Consider the following 19,903-nt stretch of genomic DNA (forward strand, 5'->3'; position numbering starts at 1 on the left):
TTTTTTTGTTTTGTTTTGTTTTTTTGAGGGGTGGAGTGGGGTGGACCTGTCTTTGTATCTCCAGAACATAATCAGTATTTAATAAATGCTGACAACTGCCAGTGGTGGGGGAGGAGCAGGGAGGGCACTGAGTTCTTCCACTTGGTTGACAAACTGCTCCATCATGTGACTGTCCAAAGTCCATTGTCTTTCATTCCTTCTCTTAGAGATTCCTTCTGCCATGAGGGATGATTATTTCAAAATCAAGTTTTGCTCTCAGTCACATGCCTCGGGAAGGCTCCCTTGCACTCACCTTTTGATTTGGTTTTAAGTACTCTCAAATCCCTCTTTATTACTGCCTTTCATGGGATTTTTACCTTATATTTGTGGGGAGACAGTTTTTCAGGGGGCCAAAATAAAACAGCAGAGCCTGAATTCCCATGATGCTCCTCCAGTTCCTCTTTCCCGTCCCTTTTCCATAACAAAAAACAACAACAAACACTTCATTCAGCAAGTGGAATTGACCAAGCATCCCTATCTGATGGTGTACATCATGCTTTGCACCCATAGGCCCCCACTTCTCTGCTGAAATCAACTGTGTTTCATCCTCCATTCAGTACTTCATTGCTGTCAGTCAGAATTCAGCCATCTTTTCCTCTTCGACATCAGTCATGTTCTCCTGATAGACTGTGTGTTATCTGGCAGAGAAGTTGGCCATTTCCTTCTCCACATCATTTTATAGATGAAAAACCTGAGACAAACTGAGGGTCACCCACCCAGTCTTCCCAACCCCAGACTGGACACTCTGCCCCCTGCAGCACCTAGCTGCCCCTAGTTCTGGGCCTGCTCTTCGGCCCAGTCTAACAAGCTGGCTCATGGGTGTGTTTCTCCTGGAACATAACGCTGCCGAATGTCTCAGAGGGGAGAGAAGTCCCACAAGGAATCATGGGACCCCAGACCTAGAACTCGAAGGTCCTTTGAAGCGCACTTATTTTATAGGGCCTAGAAATGTTAGGCGACTTGTCTAAGATTAGACACAGGGTGTCAGAGGCAGGATATGAACAAGTCTTGAATCTCCAGATTCTCAAATACTGAACCATCTTTGTTGTTGTGAGTGAAAACCCAGTCTTTCCAAAGATTTAGTTTGGATATGATGTTCTAGTTACTTTAGTTACTTTAGTTAAGAAGCTTAATTCAGTCATCATATTTATTCTGAGATTCCTGAAAAACAATATTACTATCCTCACCGTCGCCATTGTCGTTATTATGCTCTAGGGACCCTCCTCAGTCTCCCCGTCATTTTGACTCATTTGAAAGAAGACAGGATCCTCCTTATACTTTCTGTCTCTTTTGGGGTCACAGAAATCTTTGCCATTTATGGGAATTGACAACCTATGTGTTGTCCCCATTCCCTTCAGGAGGCTGTTGAATAAGTGCACTTAGACTCTTGTTAATCATTCATCGTACTCTTGTAGTAACGGTGAGAGTATCCGCATTCAGAGCAGAGTGCAGAGAGCTCTGCCTCCAGCCCTGTCTTCCATCCCAAAGATGAGGGCTAAGACATTGTTCCTTGGAACACTCAGTGGGAATCCCAGCGTGACGCTCTCCTGAGTGTGTCCTTCCCAGGTCAGGGAGATGTCAGGAGTGGACAACACCCTGATCTCCTGCCATTTTCCCCAGAATTATGTCATGACATCCTCCATGGATAATGCCAGCTGGCAAGGCTTTCTTTCTCAGCAAATCTGATTTTTAAAATAAGGTCCAAATAAAAAATACACAAAACTTTTAGCTGAACTGAGGCTCCTCCTACTTGTCCTTCTACTACTTAGGAATACCCTCAATAGGCCTGGGAACCAGCCAAGGGAGAGGGGCCTTTAACAGTTAGGCACTAACCTTATTCAGTCATGCTACAGCCTCAGCCAAGGGGGAGTGGAGCGAACCTGGATTTGGATGAACTGGGTTCAAATGCTGCCTTACTACGGATCAAAAAAAAAAAAAAATCATAGAATGATATTCCCTAAGTCATTGAATCTGATCCTTTCATTTTACAAAAGAGCAAACAAAGATAGTCCACAATAGAAGTGAGACTTGCCAAGGCGACTAAGCCACAGAACCTGTATTTGATCTCATTCCCCGTGACGCCAAATCTGGGTTTCTTTCTTTGCTTGTGTTCCTTGCCTTTTAGAGACGTGTAGCAACAGAGCTATAACATGGGCGCTATCCATGCCTCTATCTGGGTCATTGAATCAAATGTTCAACAGAATCAATCAAACACAGATCCCCTCCCTACACACACACCTGCTTGAGGAGAGGTGGGAATTTTTTCATTTTTATCTACCCAGTTCTTAACACAATGTCCCAAATATAGCAGTCACTTAATTAAATTGAATTAAAATTAATTAAATTGATTTAACACCTCTCTGACTGGCAAGATCCCGCTGCTTTCTTCTCCCAGTAAATCTGATTTTTAAAACAAGGTACAAGTAAGCTTGGAGGTGCCTTCTTATTCTTCATTTACCACACAGAGTCACAGGTATTTAGGTAATGAATTGGGGCAGACCTGGGATTCTCCTTCTAAGCCAGTGTTGGACTTTCAAGGACTCCACTTTGGGTATGATCCTTCAGTCCATCCACTTGTATTCTTGCCTAAGTCGTATCTCTCTCCCATTTTTCCACAAGAATAGCATTAGAGGCTTCTCATAGTTTCAAGAGCCAGGGAAACCATATATAGCATTAGCTAATAATTAGTATTAGCACTAATATAATATAGATTAGTAACAATCAAGAAAAAGCAAGGAGAGCAGGCCGACCCAGCCTGCTTGTGATGATGTCATGCTGCCTCTTTGTGATCACTGCTTCCTTTTCTAAAGATCCACTAACCCTCCCTTTAATAAAGCATCCTGGATGTTGGCAGGATTTGAAGGACAATTTACTCATTGGCCTAAAGTTGGCTGGTTTGTTCTCTTCCCTTTGGGGAAATTGCATCATTCGCCTCCTCCCGTTGTGGTATGGCTTCCATTCTCTGCCGTCTTCCAGTGATTACCAAGGGTAGCTCAACGTCCACTTCCACCAGTGAGAAGTGGGGCTCGACGGAGCCTGGTAACTGGAATTCTCCAGGAGAACCGCGGCATTCTCCTGCTCGCTCTCTCCATTTAACCTGGTTATTTTTGGTTGTTGCTGTCTGGAGATCATTGTCTTTAGCAGAGAGAGCCAATGAGAAGAAGCTCCCACTCCCACTACCTCTCTCGTGGCTATTTCCCTTTATATAAAGCAAGGAAACTGGACTCTGTGATCTGTAAGGGTCTTTTGAGCTTTAAATCCAAGGGCAAATGAGATGTAACGACAAAAGCATTTGTAAAGTGCTTTGTTCACCCTAATGCGCTCTCTGAATGCTCGTTGTTAGGACAATGTCAGTGTCTTCTTGAATTCCCCATTTCAGTTTTATTCAGCCTTCATTCAGTGCCTACTGTGTGCAAGGCCCTGGATTTGATGAATTAGGAGGAGCCATGGGTATAACCATTACAGGTAACTAACATTTCTGGAGCAATTTGTGGTAAACACGGTTGTCCACATAGCTGCACTTGAAGTTGGTGGTACAAATATCTCCATTTTACAGAGATATAAACTGAGACTCATAGAGCTTAAGTGGTTTGCCCATATAGTTATTAGAGATTTGAAGCTGAAAAGAGGCCTTAGAATCACTCTGTCAGTCCATCCTATTTCTTTTATGAAAGAAGACTTAATCAAGGTCACCCAGTTAAGAAGTGGGGCTGTTTTGGGTCCTGACTTTAGCATTTTGATGACTGAATTGTGATTGTTGCCTCCTGAAAACTGATGAGAGAAGCCCTCCTCCACCAGCATCCTTCCAAAGTCTTCTCTTTTCCCAATGAGCCAATCCTCCTGCTTTTAACCCTTTCTGCTACCGCCTCTGTTCTGTTTTTTCAGTGGTTTTCTTATTCTGCTGAGGATCTCTGCAGTTTCTTTAAAAATCCATATCTAGAAATGGGTTCCACGTCAATGGGACAGATAGATGAACCAATGGATGGGAAGATGTACAGATTGGTATGTAGGAAGATAGATGGGTGGCTAAATGGATGTAGAGTGGTATGTTGTTGTTTGTCCCTCATTCTCTCTCAAAGAGGGTGGCCGTGACATCAGGGAGAGACTACCATGACATGCAAGTGAGTCAGAGTAAAATGAGTGAAGAGTTATGCAAGGTCACCTGCCTCACTTCTCCCCCCAGAGCCTTCTGAATCCAGTGGCCAGATGTGGATCAGGACAATTGGAGATGATCCTGGATGTATTCATTGATTCATTGATTGGTTGATTTATTTAAAGTGGCATATACAGGTAGGCGAATAGGTAGATAAATGGATAGACATATAGGTAGCAATTGGATGAATAGATAAGTGGATGAATAAATAGATAAATGGATAAACATATGGGGTAGCCGTTGGATTAAGAGATAAATGAATAGACATATAGGTAGCAATTGGATTAATAAGTATATGGATAGATATAGGTAATAGTTGGATTAATTAATAGATGGATAGACATATAAGTAGCAATTGGATTAATTAATAGAGGGATACATATAGGTAGCAATTGGATGAATAGATAAGTGGATGAATAAATAGATAAATGGATAAACATATGGGGTAGCCATTGGATTAAGAGATAAATGAATAGACATGTAGGTAGCAATTGGATTAATAAATATATGGATAGATACAGGTAATAGTTGGATTAATAAATAGATAGATGGATAGACATATAGGTAGCAGTTGGATGGAAAAATGGATAAAAGGGAGGAGAGACAGAGGGAGAGACACAGAGAGAATATATTTAGTGCTTAATATGTGACAGGTGCTGACAAATGTTATTGTTACCTCTTTGGGACTTAGAACCTGATAATGCTCCTTTGTAGCAATGAACCATGGAGAAAGCCCCTCCAGAAAACAAGATAAGATGTTCCAGTTAGAAAGTTTCCCAGCTGATGGAGAGAGGGAGGGAGGGAGCTGTCAGCACCCAGGAGGGAGCGCTGAATCACGTGGTCCCCTTGAACTGGCCCAGACAGAGAGTCGAGAAAACCCCCATTTGTCCCCTCCCCCTTGGCAAATGATGTTAGAGGATCATGAGTTTAGAGCTGAAAGGGCTCTTAGAAGCCCCCTTGCCTGGCGCTTCATTTAATAGATGAGAAAGCTAGGTGACCCACCCAAGATCATACTGCTCACAAATGACTGAGGTGTAATTACAACCAAGTCTGTTGAGTCCAATGTCATGCTCTTCCTGCCACTTTTCTCCCCAGTCGGTAGCTGAAATAGGATTTGGGGCCAGATCCTGTCCTTCCAAACATGGTGTTCTCTCCACTAACAGCCTCTGGTCCCCTCCACCCAGACTGCCAGGCCGCCCCCTCACCCTTCTCCCATAGTGCCTTGTTCCCTTAAGCCCTAGCCTGCCTCCACGATGCCGGGCTCCATCCAGTCATTTCCCAAGGGGTCTCAGCCACGTTTTAGGGGTAACATTTCACCTGAGGGGGAGGAAAAGTCCAGTGCAGGTTTCTGGTAACGTCAGAAATGGGAGGCATCCAGCCAGCCAGTCAGGCATCATTTACCTGTGACAGGTGAATCGCCCTAAGCTGCCTTCCCTCTGGCCACAAGGGTAGTTAGGATCTAAACTTCCTGCAGGAAAAAGTGCTCAGTTGTCAGGGCGTGTTTCTAAAGTCAGAAGCAGAGACACTTTGGTTCTCCACACATGATCTCCCCCCTCATGATAACCAGAAGAGCCTGTTCTCCCCGACCCCCCACTCCCCATGGGTTCTTTTCAGGCAAGGTGGCTTAAGTTTCCTCTGCAGAGGGCCCAGGTAATTGTAGACCGGAGTCATTCTGCCCTTCTATTGTGCGGGCTCAATGAAAGGCCTTTGCAAAACCCCAGACTCTGATGTCCGGTACTGCTGCCCTGGGGGAAAGGGCCATCCCTGCCTTCTTCTGGAGCTTAGAAATTGAGAAGGGAGCAAATCCAGGGGACTCTGTGCCCGCCTTTGCTGTTTCCCTGAGGTGGAGAGGTGCCAGGATATGCCAGTTTGGGGAATGGGTCCTAATAAGAGTCCACATGGTGGAACATTGACCATAAAAAGCCCAAAAAATAATTGTTAGAATAAGCATTTATTAAGCACCTACTATATGCCAGGCACTTTGCTAAGTACTTTACAGATACTATACATAGAGGCTCACAACTCTAGGAGGCAGGTGCTGGTATTTTTCTATTTTATAGATGAGGAAACAGGCTGAGTTTAAGGGACTTGCCAGGGTCACTCTGCTAGGAAGTGTCTGAGGCTGGATTTGGACCTGCTCTTCCTGACCCCAGGCCCAGCTCTAGCTGCTGTGTCACCTGCCTGAAGGACCTGGAGTGGGAGTGGGGCCTCAGGTCAGGGAGCAGGCCAAAGGAAAGAGACAGGTGATTGATGGCTTCAGAGCAGGAGATAGAATAAAGCCTCTTCTGATTGAGCCTATCTGGTACAAGCCTGGCCCAGGCCCTCCTCCATGCCTGGGATGCTGCCTCCTCCTGGCCATCTCCCAAAATTCCAAGTGCTGTCCAAGGCTTAACTCAGGGGCCACTTCCTCCCCGGCTCACTTCCCAATCCCATTGTTATGACTCTCCCCCCAAAAGATACTTAGCATTGACTTCTCTGTGTGTTAACGTTGCAACCCCTTAGGAGGAAGGGAGAGAATCAGAGAGATAGAGACAGAGACAGAAAGAGACAGAGACAGGGAGAGAGAAGAGGAGGGAGAGAGAGGGAAGGAAGGAAGCAAGGAGAGACAGAGGAAGGAGAGAAGAGAGAAAGAATGAGGAAAGGAAGAGAGAAAGGGAGGGAAAAGAGAAGAAGGAGAGAGGGAGGAAGGGAGGGAGACTATTTAGTACATATTCACTATGTGGCAGTCACTGTGTCAAGCCCTGGGAATATAAATGGAAACCAAAATATAGGTGTGTATGTGTATATACATATAAATATATATGTGCATAGATACCCACATACACTTGTGTGTGTAACCCCGGCCTCAGGGCGCTCACCTTCTACTGAAGGAGACACTCAGAGCTGTGGCCAGGGGCAGGTAAGCCACATAGGGGAAGCCCACCTAGTCCTGAAGTAGAGCCAGCACAAGTGTGGGCACAGACGGCCTGGCACCTCCTGAAACGATGGGCTGGGACGAGAAGTCAGCCGTTCAGGGGAGAGGGCTACTGGTGCCCAGTGGGAGCCAGGCCAGGCAGCCATAAGAGAAGGACCAGAATCCCCCTGGGGCGCTCTGAGCTGTTATCTTCCTCACCCAAGCTCAGTGGCTCACAGGGCACTTGTAGGAGTCATAGACTTAGTCTTCTCTCTCCCGTGGAGGTGGCCCCTGAACCCATCAGCGGGCATTTGGGAGCTGCCCTGCTGAGGGCGCAGAAAGCATTCCCTGTTCTTGGGGAGCTTCTACTTTTCTGGGGTGGGAGATCTGTGGTAAGTTTATACCAAATAAAAACCCAGTAAATACGAGGTAATTAGGAAGGGGAGAAAGATGAGCAAAGGGAAGTGTGGGCCCCTGTGGGGGCCTTATGTGGGGGGCCACGGCTGACCGAGCTTTGAGGGAGCCTCGGAGAAGTGGAGACAGGAGGCAGCCTCAGCATGGGTATGAGCCAAGCAAGTCTGGGGGAGAAGTGGGCAGGCTGGTCAGCGCCTCTCCCAACGTGGCACTCCATGGGTCACTGAGCTTCTAAACAAGAGGCCCTTCCAGAAGAGATATAGGGGGATTCTCCGAGGCCCAGGGCGGGTGTTCATGGAGCCATGATCGGATTGGGAGAGGAAGTGAGGGCGCCCCAAGGGACATCATGGAGAATGAGCAGGAGGCAGCAGATGGAATGGCCAGGGCACAAATAGGGAATCTCAGGCTCTGAGTTCAAACTCTGACACTTGTACCAATGCCTATGAGATTTTAAAGAAGTCACATTATGGAGAAGAAAGCTCTCTGGGTCTCAATTTACTTGTCTGTAAAATGAGTTCATTGGAGAGGTCTCTTTAGCTCTTGGAGCTGAAGCAGGGAGACCCCGCTGCCTCAGGCTTCCTGAAGGCTCAGGGAGGCAGCAGCCGGACCCATGGCTCCTTTCTGAATTTCTCTGTAGAGCCTGATAATTTCTAAAGAAATCCCCGCATCCGTGCATGGGGAAAGCAGCCCCACAGAAAACTCCCTCCTCTTAAGCCTCTCACATTCTCATCAAACAATGAATGACTCCCTCTTCTGTTTATTTAGCTTAGAGGCTCAAGGAAATGAGACCTCCCACTGGGAATGCTCCAGCCTGCCTGAAGCCTTCTGGGACATGCTAGAGTGCTCCCCTGACCCCATTCCAGGAAATAGCCCCCCCAGGGCTGCGATGGGGCTGTGGGGGACCCGAGGGGGCTCACAAGCGGCAGGAAACATCCCAGCGGGGGCTCGATCTTTGCCTATCCTTCTCAGGGGCTACTCCGAGTGTCTGGGCTCCAGAGCAGGCATCGGTGCCAGTCAGCTGGAGGATGGAGTGGAATGGAGAGAGGCAGGCAGATCCCTGGGCAGCTGTGCCAGTGGTCTGGGGGCCAGGGGCCTGCCCCAAGGTAGGGTAGTGTCAAGGCAGAGAAGGGGCCCGGGTCCCCAGGAGCCCCTTGAAGCTAAAGCAGAAAGATTAGGCTGTTGTTCTCCTACCTGCCTTGGGCCCCTTCCCAACCCCTCTAAAGCTGAGGGACAAGGGACAGTGAGGTCCTGCCTCAGTCACCTTCCTCAGAGTCCAAGTCCCCACAATCTAGAAATTCTTGGGCTGGGCCCCACACTGACGTGCACGTGAATCCAGGGAAGCAGCAGCAGGAGCAGGTGGCAGCCCAGGGTCAGCGACACGGCCGCCAAGCTGGCAGAGATGGGGTTCCGGGCTCCCCTTAACCAGCCTTTGTCCTTTCTGATATCTCACCACAGAGTTCTTGTGATTTTGTGTGTGTCCTGCAGTGCTTTGGCAAGCCTAGGGACCCTTCTCAGAAGAATAGCAACATATAAGACAAAATGAATATTACAAATTATGTTGTGCTACAGTTGTCAAAATAGTATTCAAAATCAAATTGGCAAACTGCAGGTTAAAAGGCCCTGCTCTAGTTCAGACTTCCCATTCTGTACATGAGGGAGCTGGGGGTCCTGGGAAATGGATTGAGTTCTGTCAGGGGCAGGGGAACAGGTACCTTTATTGCTTTTGTTATAGTTGATTGATTTCTAATCACCTTTTCTAGTATCATTTCATATAATTTCCCTTTGTATGATCTCTGTTTCTAAAAGTGAGACTATATATATAAGGAGTAAATTATTTAGTAATAACATTATTTGACTAATTAGCAATCTGATTATGGCTAAAAAAAAAAGTTGCACTTTTAGGTTTACAAAATATTTTACCCAACAACCCTCAGAAGCATCTGCGATGATGATGATGATCATCATCATCATCATCCCCTCTTCACAGATGGGGAAACCGAGCATCACGGAAGTGAAGCCGGTACATGTTGGAGATCATATGTTTAATTCTGGTCTTACTGATCCCACACCCCCTGTCCCTTCCACTGTAGCCAGAGCTCTGTTTTCTGCTGCCATAGATTAGCTTGGAAGAGAGTTTGGGGATGCCTCTCTTCTCCCCCGGGGCATGGGTCTACTCTAAAGATTAAGGGGCTTCCTCCCTGCTCCCCCTTTTGAGGTAGGTCCCCCAAACCAAAGTGCTATCTGAAGCTGACACAGAATCTCGTAGAGATACCATGTAGAGACATAGATTTAAAGCTGAAAAAATGGGGGGGATATCTTGGCCAACTCCATTTTACAGATGAGGAAACTGAGGCAGACGCAAAAGTTAAAGTCTTGTCCAAAATCACACGGGGAGCATGTGATAGAAGCAGAATTCAAGCCCCTACCCTCCTGCTCCAAATCCAGACTGCTTTCTGCTGTAAGAAAGGGAAAAGGCTGGGTGCTGCAATGAAAGAAGTCCCTCATATGCTGGAGTCAGGAAGATCTGAATTCAAATCCAGCCTCAGACATTTATTAGCTTGGAAGTTAATTCCTATTGCCACCCCAAAAAAAGAACTTGACCTTCTGGGTCACTATTAGACCTCTGGCCCTTGTCCAGCACATCATAGCCTTAGTAATTACAGGAGGGAGGGGCAATAGGGTGAGGGAGTCAATTCCCTTTCCCTTTCAGGTCCACAGCCTGACTTGCTGTCCTGGAGGCTGCCGGGACAATTCAATTTAATAAGTATTTATTAATCACCCACTTTGTGCCTGACCTTGGGGACGGGGAGACCAAGACCAAGGAAAGGCAACAGGCCTCGTCCTTATATTCCACTGAGGGTGCAACAGTGCACCCTAAAAATGTGGGCGAGAGAGCACCAGTAACCGAGGGAGACAAAGAAAGGAGGAGATGGCTGGCCCCTCATTTGGCCTCTGAAGGACACCCCAAGGTGTAGAGAAAGCTGGAGGATATTTCAGATGCAAGGGACTTGGAAGACAAAGGTCCAGAGGAAGGAGATGGCTTTTGTGACCTGGGACCCACTAATTGAAATGGAGACAGTGTGGAGAAACATCATTGACTAAAAGCAGAAAAGTTGCTCTGGAGTCAGATTGTGGAGGTCTTGAAATGCTCTTAACTGAGTAGTTTGTAGTTATGAAAAATAACAGCTATCATCTCTGTAATGCTTGAAGGTTTGCAAAGTCATTTCTAAATGTTTCATTTTATGCTCAAAAAAATACTGGGAAGGTTGGAGCTGCTCCTGTGCCCTTTTTTACAGATAAGGAAACTGAGGCATCTAGTGGTGAAGTGATTGGCTTGCTCTAAGTGCATGAGACCAAATTTTTCTAGTAATGAACAGTCCCAAGATACTAAGGCAGGACCTAGAAGAATGTGATGAGTTCTTGGACAGAGGCAGGATTTGAATCCAACCCTTCTTGACTTGCTATGACTCCCCATTTCTCAGTTGAAATGCACATCTTTAGAGTGGCCATTTTTTCCCTCAAATTTAAATAAATTGGCTGATAAATTAACTGAGACTTCCAAATATCGCGACTTGCTGTGGGCAAACAGCTCATAGGTGTGGGAGGGATAATCTAGAATGAGTTTGGTCGTGATGCAGTCCCAAACACCAGCCTGCCCAACTTGGAGTCTTAATCCTGCCCTGGCTTCAAGTTATTCTTTACAAGTGTCTGCCACATTCTTCTGGACACTGCCCTGGCATCTAGGTCCCTTTCAGTCCAGAAAAATAATTAACCTGGTATCATTCTGATGGCGTGGAAGCATCCAATCGAGCAGATTAACTTGCCCTTGAAGACAGTTTCCAAGACATGTTGACCATCCATCCCTTCTCGTGTGGCACTGCAGTGGGCAAAATCTGGAGAAACGCCGCCCAGTCCCTGTGGGTTTCGTTTTCAGTTTTTAGTGGTATTCTCAAGAAACCACATGACGTGGTAGCTAGAGGTCGGGCTGTGGAGCAGGGAAGGTCAGGGTCCAAGGTCTGCCTCAGACACATCAGCTTTCCAAAAACTAATTAACCATCTCAGTGCCAAGGACAACTTTCTTTTGGAAGTCAGCTGAGAGACCAGGGTACAGTCACGGCCGAGCACCTCAATCTTCTTGTCATTTTCAATATGAATTTGTTGTTGGTCCCTAATATCATCATGTCCTACCCCCAAGAAGATGATGCTGTTTCCGACTTTAAATGAAACATCATTGCTTTGGGGAAAGCAGATATTGAGATGAGAAGGAAAGGAGAAGGAAAAGAACATTTATTCTTGCCTTATGATGGTTCTTCATTTATTTTCCTGATTTCTGTTTCTATAGAAGTCGCATTCATATTATGGCTAGAAAGTACTGTAGAAGGAACAGATTTCTGCCTAGAAGGAGGGGGAGGAATCAGGAGCCGTGAATAGCACTTGTGGAGCCCATTCACGTTGGACCTCCTGATAATTAGAGCTGTCCAGGAGCTTTGGGCAGGCTTGGGAAGCAGGGGGTGCCTTGGGAAGGTGCCAGGCCTTCAGGGTGCCCAGCAAGACTGGATGCCCATGCATCAGGTGAAGTGGCAAGGAGATTCTTTTGCAAATTTGGGTTGTGCTGGATGATGACAGAGATCCTTTGAAACGACAAGGTTCTCTGATTCTTTGACTCACAGTTGGATGTTTGAAGAGATTGCCTATATCTGTGTTCAAAGGGTGCATACTTTGCTCTTCTTATTATAGAACGACAGGCCAAGGAGAATGGCAGAAAAATACCTGGAGGAGCCTAGTTATTACCTCTCTTCATTTGGTCTAGTTAATGAGTCCTGGCTGATTTTGGGGGGCATTTTCCCATCAGCCCTCTCTGGTCAGGCTAATATTTGCGTGATGTGTGCTATTATACTACTTAGTATGGCCACTGAAGAATTATTGTTTGTTTGTTTTTTCGACTGGGAAAAATCTCAAGAGCAGAGGTTCTTAAACTTCTTTGTGTCACGAACTCTCCGACTAGTAGATTCCATCTCAGAATAATGAAAACATTTATACTGAGTTATCAGAATATGTGTGTGTATTTATTTTTAAAGTTTACAGATGCCCCAGGTTAAGAATCCCTGATATAGAGTGATCTATCCCAGGCCAGTGTTAACACACATTAAGTGTGAAATTGGTGAATGGCCCTGCTTTCATTTTTAAGAGTACGCCCCATCTCATGGTGGGGGAGGGAGGGTGATGATTTAATCTTCATTTTAAAATGTTGCTTCCTACTAAACCTGTAGTTAGGGACCTTGGAGAAAAGAGAAAGTTCTGCATGCTAACCGCTCCCCAATCTGGATATATTTCAGGGTGTTTTGACAGTTCCCCCCACTTAACATCTGTACTTAAGAAGCCTCTCTGTTCTTGGTAAAGTATGGACATGATTTCTCCTGCCCACATGGAGGGCTCTGCATGGTCTTACCCTGCCTTACTTGGATCCCCTGCGGTGCCCCCCCCCCCGCCAGGCTGTCCCCAGCAGGACTTTTCATCCATCATGAGTGTGGACTGACCCAGCCATCCATCTGCAGGTCACTTGTTATGCTTACCCTCACTGACCAAATGCCTTCCCATCTCATCTGACACTGGCTGCTCCCTACTAAAAAAGACCCAACGACAACCCCAAACCAAGCTCCCGTGTAACATGTCCCCGTCCCGTGCCTTGCTCCACGCTGTTCTGCGCTATGTGGATTTGTCCGTTTGGTCTCGCACTATCAGGTGGGGTGCATGGAAGGGGAGCACAGCTAGGAAGGGCATTGTTGTACAGAATGTGCCATGGGCAGCTTGGGGGGACGGGGAGGAATGGACCTGAAAGCTCATGGGCAGCATTAATAATTGGACTTTCTTGGAATGGGACCAATGATGAGAACTCTCAGTTCATTATTCTTAGGTAGGGAAACCATGGGATTATAGTACACTGAAGTGCAAAGGAAGGTGGGATATTATTGTCCAGAAAGGATGAGGGAACCACCATGAGTCAATTAGCAAAGGACATATTTCTGGGCTGTCTAGTCATGTTTTGGTCTAGCAACAGACCCCATCAGCTCTTGGCGTGGCCATCTGGCCCCGAAGTTAAACATTGGATGGAGTAACCATTGTTTAGAGAGTTGAAAATTGGATTTTCTGGCCTTTAATCAAAGCCCCTGAGGTCATTCTGAAAGAGGATGTAGGGTTTGCCCTTGTTGAACTTCCAGTTGGACCATCCCATTTCCCATGATCTCTCTTGCAACTCTTTAGCCCTTCTGGTGTCTCCATACAGATGATTGTTCACCTGTGTTGGCCATAAGCCATAGAATTGGAACTGAAAGGGATTGTAAAGTTCATCCAGCCCAGCACCCTCATTTTTCAGATGAGGAAACGGAGATCTCTTCTCCATTACTGCAAAGAGATAGGGATGGGCTGAGCAGGATGAGGAGAAGCCTTGAAATAAAGGGAAAAAGTGAGACTCATTAATCCCTAGCACCTCATTTAGCTCCTGACAGGTGATTTTCTAATTCATTTTTCCAAACATTTCTTCAAAGGCCAGATTTGATGTTTTAGAAAGGAGACCCATCTCTGCATTTGGATCCTTCTATGAATTCTTCCCTATTCACTTGGCTGAATTTGGCTGGAGACATTCTGAAGATAATTTTTATGGGTTTATGGCATTTGCTGCTCTGAGTCCGACTCGGGCCAAGAAATATGGATGACTTGAAGTTTTGGGCACTTTTCCCCCAACCTCCAACAGCTCTCCTTACAGACATTATGTCCTCCATATTCCTTTGCCAGTCTTTCTTATATATATATAAACTCTGCCCTCACTGTTGACTGTGGAGAGTCGTTAAAGTAAAGGAATCCTGGGGGTTTGAAGGGCTTTTTTGGTTTCATCCTTAAAGAAAAGTTAAAGTCTTTTAACAATTACATCTGGTTTCCATTCCCCCCGACTCAGCAATAAGAGAAACTTCCCTTTCCATTTTCTTTTTCCCCTTTATTCTTTCACTATGATTGTAATTGTTTCGTATTTACCCATCCAAACCATTCTGAGATTTCTTGGAGGGGAGGTGTCCCCGTTAAATCTCAGATGGGAACATCTCCCACTATCCCCAGAACCTGAAAATGATAGTTTACATAGAGAAAAAGGATGAGCATTTGTTGAAGATGTGATTTATTGGAAGTGTGTTCTTTTGGTCAGGCACAAAACATTTATTAAGCGCTCGCTGTGTGCCTGGTGCTGGGATAATAAAGGGTAAAAATCAAACCAGGACCTGACCTCAAGAAGCTCCCAGTCTACTGGGTGAAACAATATGGAAACAACTATGGACAGCCCAGATCTAGTCAAGATAAATCCAAGATAATCAACAGGGGGAAGCTTCTGGCACTAAGAGGGCTGCACAAGCCTTCTGAGACTTCAAGGAAGCCAGTGAGAAGAGACCAAGGGAGGGAGGGATTGTATTTGGATCATGGAGGATGCCCAGTGAAAATGACCAGAGCTGAGGGCCGTCATGTCTTACTCAGGTATAGACAGGGTGAGTTTGTCTGTGTTTATTTGTATCCTCTCAGTGGAATAGCAGCTCCTCGGGACAAGAACTTCAATTTGTCTTTTTGCCCATAGTTCCTGACACACCGTAGGCATTTAATCAATGTTTATTGGATCATATAGAGCTAAAGTGCATTTTGGAAATTAGGTGGAACATCACCTTTAAGCTGGACCGCAGACATTTCCTAGCTGTGTGACCCTGAGCAAATCATTTAACCCTCTGCCTCAGTTTCTCCATCTATAAATTGAGCTGCAGAAGGAAATGGCATACCCCTCCAGTATCTTTGCCAAGAAAACCTTAAATAAGATCACAAAGAGTTAGATGTGACTAAACACTAAGAAAGTACATGTTGCTATCTTAGACAGAATTTTGCTTCCCCTCTTCTCCCTCCCTTATTTTTTTGTTCTCCACAGATACACAGATGTGACAGTTGATAGACCCTTGAAAGCCTATAGAAGCCCCTTCTTCCCAATTTACACTAGGCTTGGCCTTCTCTGCTTGATACTTCTCATGTTACCCCTCCCCATTCACACCATGCCTTGCTATGTCTGCCACTGGTTTTTAATAAACTGGATTTTAAAATTTTATTTATTAAATGTATTTACATTAGACCTTTTATTAAAAATATACATTTATCTTTGATTTTATATATTCATAAAATATTCACATAAAAATTTAAATTTATTGACTTATTAAAATAAATGTTTAAATATAAAAGAATTGATTAAAATTATTTGTTAATTAATCATTACTATTTTGACTATATCCCTTTAGATTTTACAAAATGCTTCACTCACATTATGTCACGCTTTGTCTTCACAATGAGCCTGAAAGGTTGGGTCTATTATAATTCTCACAGACCCTGAAAGTTTGAGTAACTGCTCTGTGGATCACCCAAGTAGCAGAGATGAGGGATGGTTAGGGTTTCACCTTTGAGCTCCACCCCTTGTGCGCCTGCCTGTGCTGCAGGAAGAAGAGAGAGTAATGACAAATGGCCTTTTCTCATTCCTAGGCCCGACATTTCTAAAGACAGCCTGGTGTCAGACACTGAGCAATCTCTGCACGGAATGTGTGTTTTGATTAAAAGTTATTGAATATCACCCGTTCCTTGGAGTTCTGCCTAAAGATATTCTTAGCTGCAGGTCCTGTGCTTTCTTGGACTAGAGAGAGAAAAACTGGCTTGGAATCCAGACTGGTGTTCCCAGAATAGCTCCTTGCTTATATAGATCGGCATTTATGCCAACAGAATGAGGGCAGGGATTTAGAGAGAGATGTGAAGACGGGGTGATTTTGCCAGAGCACCAGCTCTCCGTTAGCCCGTTCCTGCATTGATATCCTTGTATTCTTATTTAGGTGCCAAAAGAACAGGATGTAGAATAATGAGCATATTACCTTTCAAAATAAAAAAGGCCCTCGTGGTACTCTCCGAATCAGAAATGGAGGCATGTGGGCAAAGAAAAGGCTTGCTGATCCTTCTGGGGATGATAAGTGGGAGGTCTGTCCACTGAGTCTCATCATGTGAAGAGGGAAAGGAGACAGCTTTCAGAAGTCATCAATGGACCTTTGAATCGATAAGCTATTTTAGTTGTGAGGAAGCTATGTTATGCAGGACTGCATTTTCTACAAAGAAAAATTATCCAGAGTGTTTGACATTGAGCCACCTTCCCAAAAATATTTTTTATGCTTAAATATTTGTGTAACAGAAATTAAAAAAAAGAAGACCTGGCCTAGTGTGCGGACATGGTGCTGGGATTCTAAGTAGACTGCAGGCTCCGAGGTCTTGCCTTTCTGTTGGTCATCCGGGGAGGACCAAGTGTGTGTGTTCAGGGACACAAGTGTTCCAAGGGTTGCCTTGGCAACTGGTCCATGCCTGATTTCTAGTCCTCACATGCACCGGCATCATGTTCAATCGCAGCACCGAAGTCTCGGCTCCACTCAGGGAGGCAAATTATGCCATGGAGAACGTTTTCCTTTATGGGTGCCGTTGACATGCCTCCAGCGGGCTCATGGGAGTGCCAATTAGAGAGAGCCACACAGCGCAGTGGCCACATTCCTGATCATTTCCCTTCAGCGCAAAAGCAGTTTCACAAAGCCTCAGACCTTCCACAATACAGTCTCCTTTTACTCGGTGATCTGAAGGAAATACAACGGACAGAGGCACGGCTAGCTGATATAAATAGAACCTGGGGCCATAGAAAAACCCAGGGACTAATGAGTGATTAGTGGAGAGTGCTTTGGGCCGTGTTCCAGGAAACGTTGATGCTGTTGGGTAGAAAAATTGACTACCAAATGTCTGAATCATGAGGTGCTATTCAATAAATCCAAAGGCCCAAAGAGCAGCTGGAGCTCCCCTTGGGCTTTTTGGCCCTGCTCCCGTCCTTTGCTGATTTCTAGTGACCTTGGATCTTCTCTAGGTACTATCACAGACCACCCCCATTTCAGCCTCACTTCCAAGTACATCCCAACACATGAGCTAATATTTCCATTCCACTCAAAACTATTAATATAAAAGGGATTTTTTTCTGGACACTTGGCTATTAGTTGATGGCATTTTTCTTTATTAGCAAGTTAGAGAAAGATATCATGTATTTAACATCAACAACCCCATAGTTACTTTTTCCCATGTGAATACTTTTGGTACTTCGGGGCGTGCAATGCAGGCAGATTTCTTGGCTGCCTGTATTAATAAAAGTCAGCATAAGGCATGAAGAGAACTGTAACAATTGGTCAACAATGCTGATATAAAACTTCTTTCCTCCCTGCACATTGCTCCTTTTTATAAATTTAATTAATTTAATTTAATAAATTTTAGATTTAATAATATAAAGCAGTTATCAGGGACCTACTCTGTGCCAGACACCATTATAGGAGCTAAGGATGCAGCAAAGACCAAAAGGAAGCAGTCCCTGTTGTTGTTTATAGTCTACCAGAAAAGCAGGACCTGTCACCAACAAGTAAACAGAAAGTAATTCCAAGAGGAAGCAATGGCTTAATAATGGGTAAAGGTAGTGGGCCATAGCGGGAGGGGAGGGAGTATCCAAATGTATTTATCTCCACAGGCTTGGAGAGGATACTTTCTTTGTGTCTGAAAAGAACAGTTTTTGGATTCCTACATGTGATTCTGTTTACTACATAAGTAATAATAATAATATAATTGGCAATGATACATCGATTGAAGTTTGGCAAAGTGTTTTACATACTCTGTCTCATCCAATCCTCATAAAATATTGTGAGCGAGGGCGTGCTCTTATCCCCATTTCATATGGGCAATGGATTGAGAAGTTTCAATAACTTGTCCAGAGACAGTCTCTCCAATGGGATTTGAACTCTGTTCTTCCTGACGCTTGAGTTCAGAGACTGTTCATTTCAGCAGGCTGTCCCTTGGAAACACAGAATCTGTCGGAAAACTAAAAGTAGATAAAACAGGGATGAGCTGTTAATTGTGAGTTTAACTCCTTGCTATTTGTGTCCCTCGGCGCTATTTTTTATTGCTACCTAAAGCCCCCCTGTTTTCCCTTCTGCCTCCATGTCTTTTAAAGGTTTCCTTTTATATGAACCTTTCCTATGAGTAGCTTGTGAATGTGGTCACAGGCAGAATACCTTTGAGCAGTTCTGACTGTATCAGGAGGCTGTTTTGTAACAATGCTTGCTCTCTGCAAAGATGGTGATTTATTGTATAACAGATGAGAGAGAGTAAAGGAAAGAGGGAGATGAGAAAGGGAAGGAAGGAGAGAGAGAGAAAGAAAGAGAGAGAGAGAAAGAGAGAGAGAGAAATAAAGAGAGCGAGTGCTGAACAGACAGATGTGGAGGCAGGAAGTTTTGTATCAGGATTGTTGGCCGATTGTTACATTTTTTCCTTCCCTATGCTAACTTTTATTAATAAAGGTAGCCAAGAAACCTGCCTGCATTGCATCCCCCAAAATGAAAATAGGTGATCCTTCTATAATGATTTACAATTCACAAAGTGGATCACATACAACACTTCAATTTGAGCCCGTAGCAGCCTGGTGAGATAGATTTATTGTCACCAATTTACAGATGAGGAAGCCCAAGCACAGAAAGGTTAATTCTCCTGCCCATGGTTACACAGCTGGTGACAGGCAGGATTTGAACTTGAGTCTGTGTGGTCACAAAAACACCACACTACTTTCTCTCTTGCCCTTGAACCTATCTCCTGGTTGGTTGTATTTTGGATGGTATTTCCTTTGTCTGCTCTTGATTAGGAGTCAGCTCTTGCACAACTTTTGTTTAATTTTCTTTTCTTTTACAAAAGATCTATCCCCTCTTTGTTTGTGTGTCGGGGGCAAGGCTGGGGGGAGAGAGGAGGAGCACTGGCAATCTTTCTGCTTGCTTCCCTACGGCCCAGAGAGCAGGTATCGTCAGTAGCATTCTGGCCATCTGCTTTATCCGATTGGTTTATTCCATCAAATGTTTATGTTTCAGCTGGTGGACGCTCCTGGGGTTTTGGGTGCTCTTACTGGGGAGAGTTTCTTTTTGTGGGACAGAGGGTATGAGGAAACTATTTCTCGTGAGCAGAAATAGTTTAGCATGTTGTGATATTATGGCTAAGTCTGAGTCACTTTGTTGTTTATCCCATCACTGTGAGACTGGTCGGGTTGCGACCATACTCCAAGTGGCTCCTCCAGAGCAGTATGCAAGGGGGGCCTTGGGCTGCCATGTAGTATGAACATGGAGGCTTCTCATGACTTGTGTTTGCATGATTCCGAGAGGGCTCTTCCCCCCCCCTCCTCCATATTCTCTTTCCTTTTTAAAAAAATGATCATTTATGTGGCATGGGACGTGTACACATAAAAACCCAGTGGCGTGATGGAAATGCTCACTTGAAGCAAATGTCATTGGGAT

General features: G+C 45.0%; 1 protein-coding gene across 6 annotated transcripts in view; it reads left to right on the plus strand.

The window, feature by feature from the left end:
• The window catches only part of RHOBTB1 (Rho related BTB domain containing 1), a 174,134-nt gene that overhangs the window by 130,667 nt on the left and 23,564 nt on the right, over positions 1-19,903 (plus strand). The gene's annotated exons all lie outside the window — the stretch shown is intronic.

Source organism: Sminthopsis crassicaudata, chromosome 2, assembly GCF_048593235.1.
Source record: "Sminthopsis crassicaudata isolate SCR6 chromosome 2, ASM4859323v1, whole genome shotgun sequence".
In the NCBI taxonomy this organism is placed as follows: Eukaryota; Metazoa; Chordata; class Mammalia; order Dasyuromorphia; family Dasyuridae; genus Sminthopsis; species Sminthopsis crassicaudata.